We start from the raw sequence: 13,034 nt of genomic DNA on the forward strand, positions 1-13,034 counted from the left end.
AGAGTCCAGCGAAGGGCAACAAAAATGATTAGGGGTCTAGAACACATGATTTATGAGGAGAGGCTGAAGGAATTGGGATTGTTTAGCTTGCAGAAGAGCAGAATGAGGGGGGATTTGATAGCTGCTTTCAACTACCTGAAAGGGGGTTCCAAAGAGGATGGCTCTAGACTGTTCTCAATGGTAGCAGATGACAGAAGGAGGAGTAATAGTCTCAAGTTGCAGTGGGGGAGGTTTAGATTGGATATTCGGAAAAACTTTTTCACTAAGAGGGTGGTGAAACACTGGAATGCGTTACCTAGGGAGGTGGTAGAATCTCCTTCCTTAGAGGTTTTTAAGGTCAGGCTTGACAAAGCCCTGGCTGGGATGATTTAACTGGGAATTGGTCCTGCTTCGAGCAGGGGGTTGGACTAGATGACCTTCTGGGGTCCCTTCCAACCCTGATATTCTATGATTCTATGATTCTATGACTGGCAATCGGGTACCTTTTATATACACCAAGCTCACTCAGAAATGTTTGAGAAAAAAAAACCTTTAACAAATGGGAAACGGTGGCAGTAGATTACCAAATAGCATATTTCTATACACCATGGCAACTCTTTTTGCAAGAGGAAGAGTCAGCAGCGGCAGTCCAAGGTCTTCTGGATTGACTCAGAATGTCTCCAAGAGCATTCACCGGAGCACACATTCCCGTTGCCAAGAGCAGACCATTTTTCCTGCCAAGAGCAGACCTGGTTTTTTAGAGTACCCAGTGTTGGCCATGATCTGTCCTTGCAGCCTAGGAATGCAAGAACCAAGAGGCAGTTGCAATCGTATGTAGGCATACAGGAGTAAAGGGCTTATGGGCACCTGTGCAAGGCTAGCCATAATGTAGCATAGGCTGCAGAGGCTGAGAGGCACGAAAGCTACGATAACTCATTTTAGGTTGCTGCAGGCCACGAGGGGAAAATTCTTAAATATTATGAATCAACTGCAATGACCTTACCATGCAACCCTATGTACAATAAATGGAAGAGAAGTTGAAAGCAACTCTCCTGTTACCCTGTAAGGTTGCATCCATTCCAGGAGCAGCCTGAGAACATTGCTTTTGAAATGTCTCTGTGCCAGCAAAACAATGCACACTGAAGCGATTGAAAAAACGTCTTTAATTCTCTTTCACTTTCCTCTGTCTGGGGCAGACGAGGAAATCTCAAAGTCAAAATCCTGACTGTTAAATGGATTAGGATTAGCAGCTGTCCCACAGTGGTCATGTTTCACTCCCTCCTCAGAAGGTCACAGCAGCTCCTCTTTCACTTCAGCCTTTAGCAGGTCCAGGCCTTTTGTTATCGCTGTCACCTGGGTTTTGCAGGCCGTTAGGGTAAGTAATGGTCGTGGTCGTTACAAGAAAAATGGAAGTAGTGGTTTAACTACACCCATTTATCATGAGGCTTCTTTCTTGGGCTGGATTACAGACAAATTTTAGGAGGTTTATTTTCTCTTCCTTCTTTGACAGATTCATTCTCACTGTTTTTTAAAACTGCTCCCCCTTTGTGCTATTTGCATTTCTCTCTCTCTCCCTCCACTGCAATTCCAGCAATGGACTCCAATTTCCCAAGCAGTGTGCATATCTTCTGCCAAAAAGGGTGGGCTGGGGAGACAGGAAGTTCACTATGTTAAAATTATGCTTGGAGGCAGACAGGATGCAAAAGCCTGGCTTTTTCACTTACATTGAGCAGATTTTGTAATTAAAAAAAATTCTCTCTCCCTTTCAGTTGCATGGGCAAGATTAGGACCAAGAACAAGTGACAGATCAGGCTGAGTCTGATCCTTGATTTTTCTTTCCTTCCCTTGATGACACAAAAGCCTCCAGTCCAGCTTCACCTGCTGGCCAGAATAAAGAGCAACAGGTGAATAGTGACATTTTTCTCCCTGTCACAATATTGGCAGACCAGTTTATATTATAGGCACCAGTGATGGGATGGTGGGGAAGGTGCCTAGGGGATGGTTTCAATGGGTGTGGAGGAAAGGATTCATACTCCTCCCTGCTCTTTATCAAGCAACCTTTCTGCAGATACATTCACAGACTCCAAGGCCAGAAGGGACCACTGTGATCATTTAGTCTGTCCTCCTGCATAACACAGGCCACAGGGCTTCCCGAATTAATACCTGTTTGAACTACAGCATATTTTTTAAAAAGGCATCCTATCTTGATTTTAAAACTTCCAGGGATGGCAAATCCACCACCACCTTTGGTAAGTTGTCCCACTGGTTAATTACCCTCACTGTTAAAAATTGCATCTTATTTTTACTCTGAATTTGTTTAGCTTCAGCTTCCAGCCATTGGCTCTTATTATACATTTGTCTGTTGGCCTGAAGAGCCCTCTATTATCAAATCTGTGTTCTTGTAGTGCACGTGCTGTCAGTCAGGCTGCTGTCTGCTTACAACTGTGATGGCAGATGGCTCTTTCACTTTGCTAGTCTACAACATTTACCAAAAGTGAGACAAAACACTACGTTTTGGAAAGCCAACAGAGGCACCTGGACAAACCAACCTTGAAAACTGGCCCAATTCCAGTTTTCAGGACCACGAGGTCATCCTAGATGAGATAAAATATTTTATCATATCCTTCATAACAGCCACTCACATAATTAAAACAGAACACAACTGAAACCCACCATTCTACTCTCCTGTATCCTTTACTTAAAGCCATGAAACATATAACAATACTATGGACACACAAGATTACACATGTACACCTAGACATCTGCTGTGTGATGCCCTGACCTTAACTCTCAAGAGCACAATCCTTAAATAGAAAACATCTGCTATCAGCTACACCAAAGGGCAATAGAGTTCCAGTCAAATAAAATAAGCATTAGTTTGAAACAGGTTGATGAAAATATGCATGCAAGAAAGGTCATTTTTATGCCTGCCTGACTGATCAGAATATTAAAAAGTGGAATGAAATGTTCTGCCTGCTGCCTGAATACACTGATTTGTTATTCTTTGGTAGGCTCATATACTCAGCTTTTCTCTTTCCTTTCACTGAGTTAGCATCCCTATTTTTTTTGAACTGCTCTCCCTTTTTGAATTTGTCCAGTATCTCTAATTCAAAGGGCTATGTTCTGGTTTTGCTCTCATTTATCCATGAGGTTTACTTTATTAGAGGCTGCACTGAGAAGATGTAAACTCACTTCCCGTTTTTAATATCAGTGGTGCGAAGTCAAGTCAGTCCAATGTTCCTCCTTCTTTAAAGAATGCTGTAAATGTTAGGTGTTGCATTAATTAAAAATGTTACAAATGGAAAAGACCTATCAAGCCAACTAGTCCAGCTTTTTACAATTGCAGGACTGTTCCCTACTGTACAGATTTTATTTAATATTTTTATTAGTTATATTGGCACGAGAAGTAGGAGGGTGCTAATTAAATTTGCTGATGCTGCAAAGGTGGGAAGCATTGTCAACACAGAGGAGGATCGGAATATTTCACAGGAACATCTGATGACCTAGAAGTCTGGAGTAACAGAAATGGGATGAAATTTAAGAGTACAAGATTATGCATGTAAGGTCTGAAAATAAGAATTTCTCCTATAAACTGGGGGCTCATTAATTGAAAGTGACAGAGGAAGAAAGAGAGACCTGGGTGTGTGGGTCAATCAGAGGTTGATGATGATGAGCCACCAATGAGATGTGGCTGCAAAAAGGAAATTGTGATCCTAGGATGTATCAGGCGAGGTATTTCCAGTAGAGTTAGAGAAGTGTTGATGCCAATCTACAGGCACTGGTAAGTTATTTGGAATGCTATGCACAATTCTGGTCACCCGTGTTCATGAAATATGAATTCAAACTGGAACAAATGCAGAGGAGAGCTCCAAGGATGAATAGGGAAATGGAGAGCCTATCTTAGGAGACTGGAAGACCGTGGCTTGTTTAGCCTAGCAAAATGAAGGCTATGATTGGTCTCTGTAAATATATCAGGGGAATAAACATCGGGGAGGGTGAAGAGCTATTTAAGTTGAAGGGCAACGTTGGCACAAGAACAAATGGATATAAAATGACTATGTACAAATTCAATCTGGTAACTAGAAAGAGGTTTCTAACTATCAGTGTAGTGAGGCTCTGGAACAGCCTCCTAGTTGGAGGAGTGGGGCAAACAACTTAATTAGTTTTAAGAGACATCTTGACAAATTTATGAGTGCAGTTGTATGCCGGTCTTGCTTATGGAGATGGTGGGGGACAGGGCTCAGCAACCTGGTGGCAGGGGTGGGGAGACCCTGCAGGGTTTCATCCACTCACCTGTAGGGGTCTAAAAGGAAATTTTTTTTCTGCATTGTACTGTGTTTGTGTGAAGTATCACGGATGGCCAGAGATGGGACCCTGGACAAGTTGGGCCAGTCCTCTGAAGTGGTACTGAGAATTTTCTCTCTCATATGCTTAGATGACTGATTCTTGCTCACATACTCAGGGTCTAACTGATGGCCATATGTGGGGTTGGAAAGGAATTCCCCCCCTCCTCCCGAATCAGATTAGCAGTGACCTGGAGCGGTTTTCACCTTCCTCAGAGGCATGGGTTGTTTTCCAGGAGCATCTAGCTACATCTATGCATATGCAGACTGAAGCCATATTGACTTTTTTGCTCCTCCATCATAGAGCAAACTCATGTTTCATTTGCCACTGAATTATCTTAGGACTCTTTCAATATTAAGGCTCTGTGCATCTCTCCCTATAACTGATTATATATTTTGAGTAGATGGGCCAGATTTATTCCTGGTATATAGCAGGCAGAGCCCCTAAGCATTGGAAAGTTCTCCAGGTGGGGAGTTTGCAGCAATGGAAAGTAGCCACAACCTCCCCACCCACTAGAGGGGCTATTAAGTACCCAGTGCTGCCTTAAAAGTAGAGCTGGTCAAAAAGTAGAATTTCCATCCCATTTAAAATTCTGAGTTTCTGAAATTTCATCCTGGCCTGAAGTGGGACCAAATATAGAGAGATCTTGTAATTTTTCACTAAATGAAATCTTACAAACTATTTCATGTTGACTTTATCAAAACATGTCATTTATTCCCCAGACCTATGAGAAAAGACTAAAACTGGCATGTTTACGCTGGATAAATGACGACTGAGGGGAGACCTGGTAACTGTCTCCAGATATGTTAAGGGCAGTTGAAAAAGGACAGTGATTCATTGTTCTCCTGTCCACTGAAGGTAGGACAAGAATAAAGGGCTTAATCTGCAGCAAGGGTGGTGTAGGTTAGATAGCAGGAAAAAACTTTCTAACTATCTATAAGGATAGATAAGTACTGGGTAGGTTACCAAGGGAGGTTATGGAATCCCTGTCATTGGAGGTTTTTAAAGAGCAGGTAAGCAAACACCTGTCAGGGATGGTCTTGGTGTATGTGGTCTTACCTTAGCACAGGGGGAAGGACAAGATGCTCGCTTAAGATCCCTTCCATCTCTACATTTCTATGCCTTAACATGTGACCTTAACTTTGCCCCCTGGAGCTGGCAATAGCTGCTGGGAATGGTTCAGGGAAAGGGGTGCCATAATAAGCAGACAAGAGGGATGACTCAGAATGTGCCATTGACTGTGTTGTGTTCCGTGTTGAATTCCAGCATTTATCTACATGCACTGCTGCTACATTTGCTATGTGAGGTGTAACTATATTGAATGGTGGAAGGATTAGTTGGAGCAGATTGGAGAACTTCCATTGTGAAATGAGGAGAGCTGCCCAGGTCCTGCCCTGGGGATTGTCAACAGTATGGCGGAATATATGACCGTCATCTCTGAGCCTAAGTGAGGGGAAAGAGAAGGAAGTGATTCAGAAGAAATCTTCAGAACAAAGGTGAAGGGGTGGTAACATTTTATAAGTCTAGGGTGGTTCATATGGAGCAGGCTCAGTGTTTGAGAGAAGGCAACTCCTGTTTGCTACACCTGACCTAATTCCAAATTTGGCCTTAGCCAGGAGAAGGTGTGAGACTGTGTCCTGCAGCACTCAGGTGCTCTGTCCCCAAAGTGTTCTGTAGCCTCTGTAAGAACAGAGTGCTAGGATGTGTGTTATGGGTGTGTTGGGGCATCACCCAAAGAGGGCAGAGTTAGGGTGTGCAGCTAACCTCTTCATTCACAGGATTGAGTGTAGCTGAACTAGATGTTCCAAAAGGGCATGAGGTAGCACCAGGTAATCTTAATTCTGCATTAATAAAGACTTAGGGCAGTTAATTTCCTTGGTTTTTTAAAATAATTTCTCAGCACCTCCATGTACTGCAGCCCAGCTCTCCCCCTCTGCTGCTCCAGCTCCTTGGCAATGACTAAACCAGCCACAGAAGGCCTGTCCAACACTGCCTACAGTTGAGGAATTGAGCTGAGGCTGCAGGAACAGTGCAAGAACTAACATGCAGTCAGTGGGGGCATGTTTTGAAGGGGGCAGAAATGCAGGGGTATGGATGTGGGGGAGTATTGGGGGAGCTGAAGCCCCTCCCTATATTCTCATTGCACAGCTCTGACCCCCTCTTTTCTTCCCCACACTCTCCTGCACTGCTCTGACTGCCCCTTTTATCAGCAGCAGCAGCAGCACCAGGGGTGGGGGTGGGAAGAGCTAATCCTGATGTCCCTTCCCCATTGGAGGCAGCAAGGGGAAGGTGGAAAGCTCTGGGTTCCTTCCCTCATTCAAGGAGCAGTGCAGGGAAAGAGTGACCTGGCGAAACAGCACCTTTTAGTGCTTCCAAGCTCCCAAGGATCAAAGGTATCTTTGAGGATGATCCCTTATTAATCAAGGAGTAGTGGAAAAAGTACATTTTTGGAAATGCAGTTCATGGTCAAAGCTCTCTCTCTCAAACTGGGTTTTCAAAAAAACAGTGTCTGGCCAATCCTTTGCACTTGTAAGGGTTGGTGTGCAGAGGGGGTGTTGGCCCCCCAGGAGCTGTGCCTGAGCACAGCCCTAAGAGGAGAAAGTTGGCAAAGGGGCAGCCCCCCCGTACCGTCCCAATCCTCTCACACTTTCAGAACTCCATCCCTTCTCTTGACAATGCCCCTCACTGCTCTCATCCCGCATTTTCCCTAGCGCTGTACCAAAAGAATGATGAAAATCTGAAAATATTATGAGCTGCGGATGTTAGAGGGGCTGTGTATTCATAGATTCCAAGGCCATTGTGATCATCCTGTGTAACACAGGCCATAGAACTTCCCCAAAAGAATTCCTAGAGCATATATTTTTGAAAAAAATCCAATCTTGATTTAAAAGTTGTCAGTGATGGAGAATCCAGCCTGATCCTTGGTAAATTGTTCCAATGGTTAATTATCCTGACTGTTAAAAATTTTCACCTTATTTCCAGTCTGCATTTGTCTAGTTGCAACTTCCAGCCACTGAACCATGTTTTTCCTTTCTCTGGTAGACTGAAGAGCCCATTGTCAAGTATTAGTTCCCCATGTAGGTACTTCTAGACTGTAACCAAGTTGCCCCTTAAACTTCACTTTTTTCAGCTAAATAGATTGAGCTTCTGGAGTCTATCACTATAAGGGAAGTTTTCTAATCCTTTAATCATTCTTATGGCTCTTCTCTGAACCCTCTCCAATGAATCAACATCCTTCTTGAATTGTGAACACCAGGACTGGCTACTCCAGGTATTCCAGCAGCAGTCACACCTGTGGCAAATACAGAGGTAAAATAACTTCTACTTCTAGTTGAGATATCCTTGTTAGGCACCCCAGGATCGCATTAACCCTTTTGTCTATAGCATTGCACTGGGAGCTCATGTTCAGCTGATTAGCCACCATGATCCCCAAATCTTTTTTAGAGTCACTGCTTCCCAGGATAGAGTCCTGTACGTATGGCCTACAGGAACCCCATGACCAAATGACTCAGTGATTTGCTTTCTTGTGAACACATTAAGTTCCATTCTTGAGGGAATGTGTGAAGAGCGTGAGTTGTGATTACATTACCGTTGCTGCTTACTAGAATCTTTCATCGTCTCTTTATTTAGTGAATGCTAATGTTCTTGACAATACTTCTAAAGTAAAAGTCTCGGTGTGGATTTTAGAGCACTTCAAAATTTCACACTAAACCCAGAAATTCTGGTCTCAAGGCAAAGCTTCCAAAAGGATCCTACTGCAGAACACACACAGATCAAGGAATGTGCACAAACTCACATTTGCTGAAAGCTGCCAAGGGTAGGGCATGAACTCATAGTGCTTGAATGCTGCTCAGGTTCAATGTCCTGGTTACTGTGACAACAGACTGCCTGCCAACCCTCTGGCGTGCAACAGAATTCTTGTCTTGCTACATATGCACATTTCACTCTCTTTGCTTTGTCAGTGTGGACCAGCCCATGTTTGAGCAGCAAGCTTTACTCTCAGTAGGTTTTTCAGTATTGCCTACCCAAAAGGGCAGTGAGAGCCATGCATTCGCTGATATAAATCCTGAGGACTGATATCAGTTTGGGGAAGATTCAATGAGAGTTGCCCCAGGAGTGGGGATAAGAAAAAAAAAACAAATCCCAAATAATTTTGAAAATGTATGTTTTTTGGGGGGGGGGGGGGACTTGCTCAAATGGTACCACTTGCTGCAGACAAAATGGTACTTGCTCAGGTACCCCTTGCTCAAATGACCCCAAATGTGGTCTGTTAATCCTACCCCATGCTCCCATGGGGTAAAGCAAATTTAAAGATAATTGGAGTAAGTATGTGGATTTTAAGAATAGTCATGTGCTTAGAAGAGTCATCTTTCAAACAGGAAGCAACCTCTGCTACTCAGCTATAACAATGTTGGTGTGCTGAAAGATCCTTTTCAGTACACCACCTCAGCTCCAGGGCACCCCCTCATGCTTGGACACAGTATTGCAGGGGACTTTGTCTCTTGCATCCCTGGTGGCCACTTCCTTGGCCCTGCAATGGCCAGGTCTACCCAACATCTTCTCCCAACTCCCTCTTTGGGTCTTCTGTGGCTCAGCCCTCCAACAAAGTCACATAACAGTTTATGCCCGTTCTGGGGAAGTGAAGGTCCAACTTAAAGTTCGCAAACTTTGTCCATACTTATAGTTCTTCTGCCCCTCATAGGCTTAACTGAATCCTCTTCTTCCTGGCCCTTTCTCTTGGTCCCAGCAGAGATTCTCTTGACCCACTTCTTCCCCAGCAGGGTTCCTCCCACTGCTTCCCTTCACCAGGGACTCCCTCCTCTAAGGCTCTCCTTGCTCCTTGTAGGCCCTATCTCACGACTCCCGCACAGGAGCCTACTCTGCTCCCTCTGGGTCTCTTTTTCCTGTTTCAGGCTCTAACTCTAGGTCTCCCCTCACAGGAGCCTACCCTGCTTCCTGTGGATGACAGTCTGACATCCTCAGGCTCTTCCCAGAGGGGAAATCCCCTAGTTCCTCTCTCCACATTCTTTCTTCCTCCTGCACTGAGTTCCCAACTCTGCTTAAGTAGAGTTCTCTCTGCTTCACCACCATAGTTGTGTCAGTCTTTCTCATTAAGCCCCATTACCCCCAGCTGGGGTCACTAATTAGACCTTAGGTTGCCAGCCCATCAGTCAGGCTGAGGGATAGCCGGTAAGGGCTTGTCTATACTTGAAATGCACTGCAGCTTAGACACTCACTACATCAATGGCAGGGATTTTCCCATTGCTGTAGTTAATCCTCCACTGAGAGAGGCAGTAGCTAGGGCAATGGAAGAATTCTTCCATTGACCTAGCGCGGTCTACCTCAGGGGTTAGGTTGGCTTAACTATGTTGCTCAGGGAATGGATTTTTCACACCCCACACTGAGCCAGATAGTTGGGCCAACCTCACTTTTGAGTGTAGACCTGGCCTAAGTCATAGTCAAGGCTGAGCCCAGCTTGCCAGAAAGGGTCAGCCAGCCTGTGACAGTGTTAAATCACTGCCATCAGGGGTCCTGGATGCAAGACAATCACAGAACTGGATAAAAATAAGTGGTGTTCCAAGCACTGTCCCTTAGGCTCAAAAGAAGAGCTATCAGGCCGCTTTGTGCAGTAAAAACAGCTGCAGACAAATTGGTTTTGCCTCTGTAACCTGTTGATAAATAAAGTTAACTGGAACTTTTTCTAAACTTCAAAAAAAAACAAAAAACTCACATTTGCTTTATATTTCAGGTGAAGGTTCAGATCAATTTCATCCCCCTAAGTTTTCTGCAGAAAAGTATGTTTCTTTCACATAGTTTTCAGTGTACTAAGCAGTCAGCATTAGAGCAATTAGATGTTACACTGATTTAATGATAGGTGGTGTTTCCTTAGTTCCAGCTAAGAGCTCAAGTTTGCAAACGTTGATTCATGATGATAGTCCTTAAAAACTCAGCTGCTCATGTGAGTAAGGCTGTGTAGGAACGGGCCTTCAACTGTTTTTTTCTGGGGTTTTTTACCACCTTTTGAAAGCTGTTTTTCAACAACTAAGTTCAGCCAATGCACATCTCAATTAGATGGGTACCTTGCTTGCAAGGTTCCTTTATTAAATATAAAATAATAGGATTGGCCTCTAATAGTGTTATACACTTTTAATCAGGAAGGAACTCATAGCCTTCTGGGTTTCTGACGCAACCAGCATCCAGCAGTTCCCACTCTTTTTTAATTTTAGAGCTATAAGGATAAGGAGACTGCTGTAGCTAGTTTAGCAGTTAAGTACATTAGGCAATGTAATGATAGTTGGTAGTGATAGTTTAACACCTGATTAATATGCTGGATTATAAGAAAATATACTGAGGTTGAAAAGGACTTCCTTAGTCAGAATTGTGACACTGTGTACCATATTGGTCTTCAAGGGTACTCAGTCTCTTGTGTCCATCACTATGTTGGAAATTATGACACAAGAACTAAAGATTCTGATTTGATTATGGACCATCAGGGGTCTTTAGTGATTTTTTCTGCTAAGCAATCAATATTTTGTCTAAGACATTGTGGCCTCCTGCCTATATCCATGACATACATTTCCGTATGCATCACATCATTTGATTAGTTATTGAATGTTAATAATTTGGTACCGTTGTGCAGGCAGTTGCCTATTTTACAATAAGTTAATAACAGTTGTTCTAAAAGAGTTTGTTCCACTTTCCCTATGCCCATGTAACTCCCATTGGCAGTAATGTATGCGTTCTGTATGGTGACAAAATGCTTCAGATAGAGAATGTTAACATTGCCATGCTCCAGGACAGGAGACACATCTGACAGAACCTGGTGCTTGTAAACGGAATAGAGATTGTGTCAGCCTCTCAGTTTCTAGTTGCTTTAATTGTAAGTAGGGCTATCTATTAATCTCAGTTAACTCATGTGATTAACTCAAAAAATTAATCGTGATTAATCACAGTTTTAATCGCACTATTAAAATATAGAATACCAATTGAAATTTATTAAATATTTTGGATGTTTTTCTACATTTTCATATATATTGTATTCTGTGTTATAATTGAAATCAAAGTGTATATTATTTTTTATTACAAATATTTGCACTGTAAAAATAATAAACAAAAGAAATAATATTTTTCAATTCCTCATACAAGTACTGTAGTGAAATCTCTGTCGTGAAAGTGAAACTTACAAATGTAGATTTTTTTGTTACATAACTGCACTCTTAGCCAAAACAATATAAAACTTCAGAGCCTACAAGTCCACAAAGTCCTACTTCTTGTTCAGTCGCTAAGACAAACACATTTGTTTACATTTACAGGCAATAATGCTGCCCTCTTCTTATTTACAATGTCACAAGAAAGTGAGAACAGGCATTTGCATGGCACTTTTGTAGTCAGCATTGCAAGGTACTCATGTGCCAGATATGCTAAATATTCGTATGCCTCTTCATGCTTTGGCCACCATTACAGAGGACATGCTTCCATGCTGATGACACTCGTTAAAAAAAATGTGTTAATTAAAGGTGTGACTGAACTCCTTGGGGGAGAATTGTATGTCCCCTGCTCTGTTTTACCAGCATTCTGTCATATATTTCATGTTATAGCAGTGTCGGATGATTACCCACCACATGTTTCAGAGTAGCAGCCATGTTAGTCTGTATTCACAAAAAGAAAAGGAGTACTTGTGGCACCTTAGAGACTAACCAATTTATTTGAGCATAAGCTTTCGTGTGCATTGCATCTAAGGTGCCACAAGTACTCCTTTTCTTCTTCCAGCACATGTTGTTCATTTTAAGAATACGTTCACTGCAGATTTCACAAAACACAAAGAAGGTACCAATGTGAGATTTCTAAAGATAGCTATAGCACTGACCCAAGGTTTAAGAATCTGAAGTGCCTTCCAAAAGCTGAGTAGGACGAGATGTGGAGCATGCTACATGTTCCACGACCACCACTCCCAAGAGGAGAAGGCGGGTGGTGGTGGTCGGGGACTCTCTCCTCCGGGGGACTGAGTCATCTATCTGCCGCCCTGACCGGGAAAACCGAGAAGTCTGCTGCTTGCCAGGGGCTAAGATTCGCGATGTGACGGAGAGACTGCCGAGACTCATCAAGCCCTCGGATCGCTACCCCTTCCTGCTTCTCCACGTGGGCACCAATGATACTGCCAAGAATGACCTTGAGCGGATCACTGCGGACTACGTGGCTCTGGGAAGAAGGATAAAGGAGTTGGAGGCACAAGTGGTGTTCTCGTCCATCCTCCTCGTGGAAAGAAAAGGCCTGGGTAGGGACCGTCAAATCGTGGAAGTCAATGAATGGCTACGCAGGTGGTGTCGGAGAGAAGGCTTTGGATTCTTTGACCATGGGATGGTGTTCCATGAAGGAGGAGTGCTGGGCAGAGACGGGCTCCATCTTACGAAGAGAGGGAAGAGCATCTTTGCCAGCAGGCTGGCTAACCTAGTGAGGAGGGCTTTAAACTAGGTTCACCGGGGGAAGGAGACCAAAGCCCTGAGGTAAGTGGGAAAGCGGGATACCGGGAGGAAGCACAGGCAGGAATGTCTGTGAGGGGAGGGCTCCTGCCTCATACTGGGAATGAGGGGCGATCAGCAGGTTATCTCAAGTGCTTATATACGAATGCACAAAGCCTTGGTAACAAGCAGGGAGAACTGGAGGTCCTGGTGATGTCAAAGAACTATGACGTGATTGGAATAACAGAGACT

This window comes from Lepidochelys olivacea, assembly GCF_965140295.1.
Source record: "Lepidochelys olivacea isolate rLepOli2 genome assembly, chromosome: 5".
In the NCBI taxonomy this organism is placed as follows: Eukaryota; Metazoa; Chordata; order Testudines; family Cheloniidae; genus Lepidochelys; species Lepidochelys olivacea.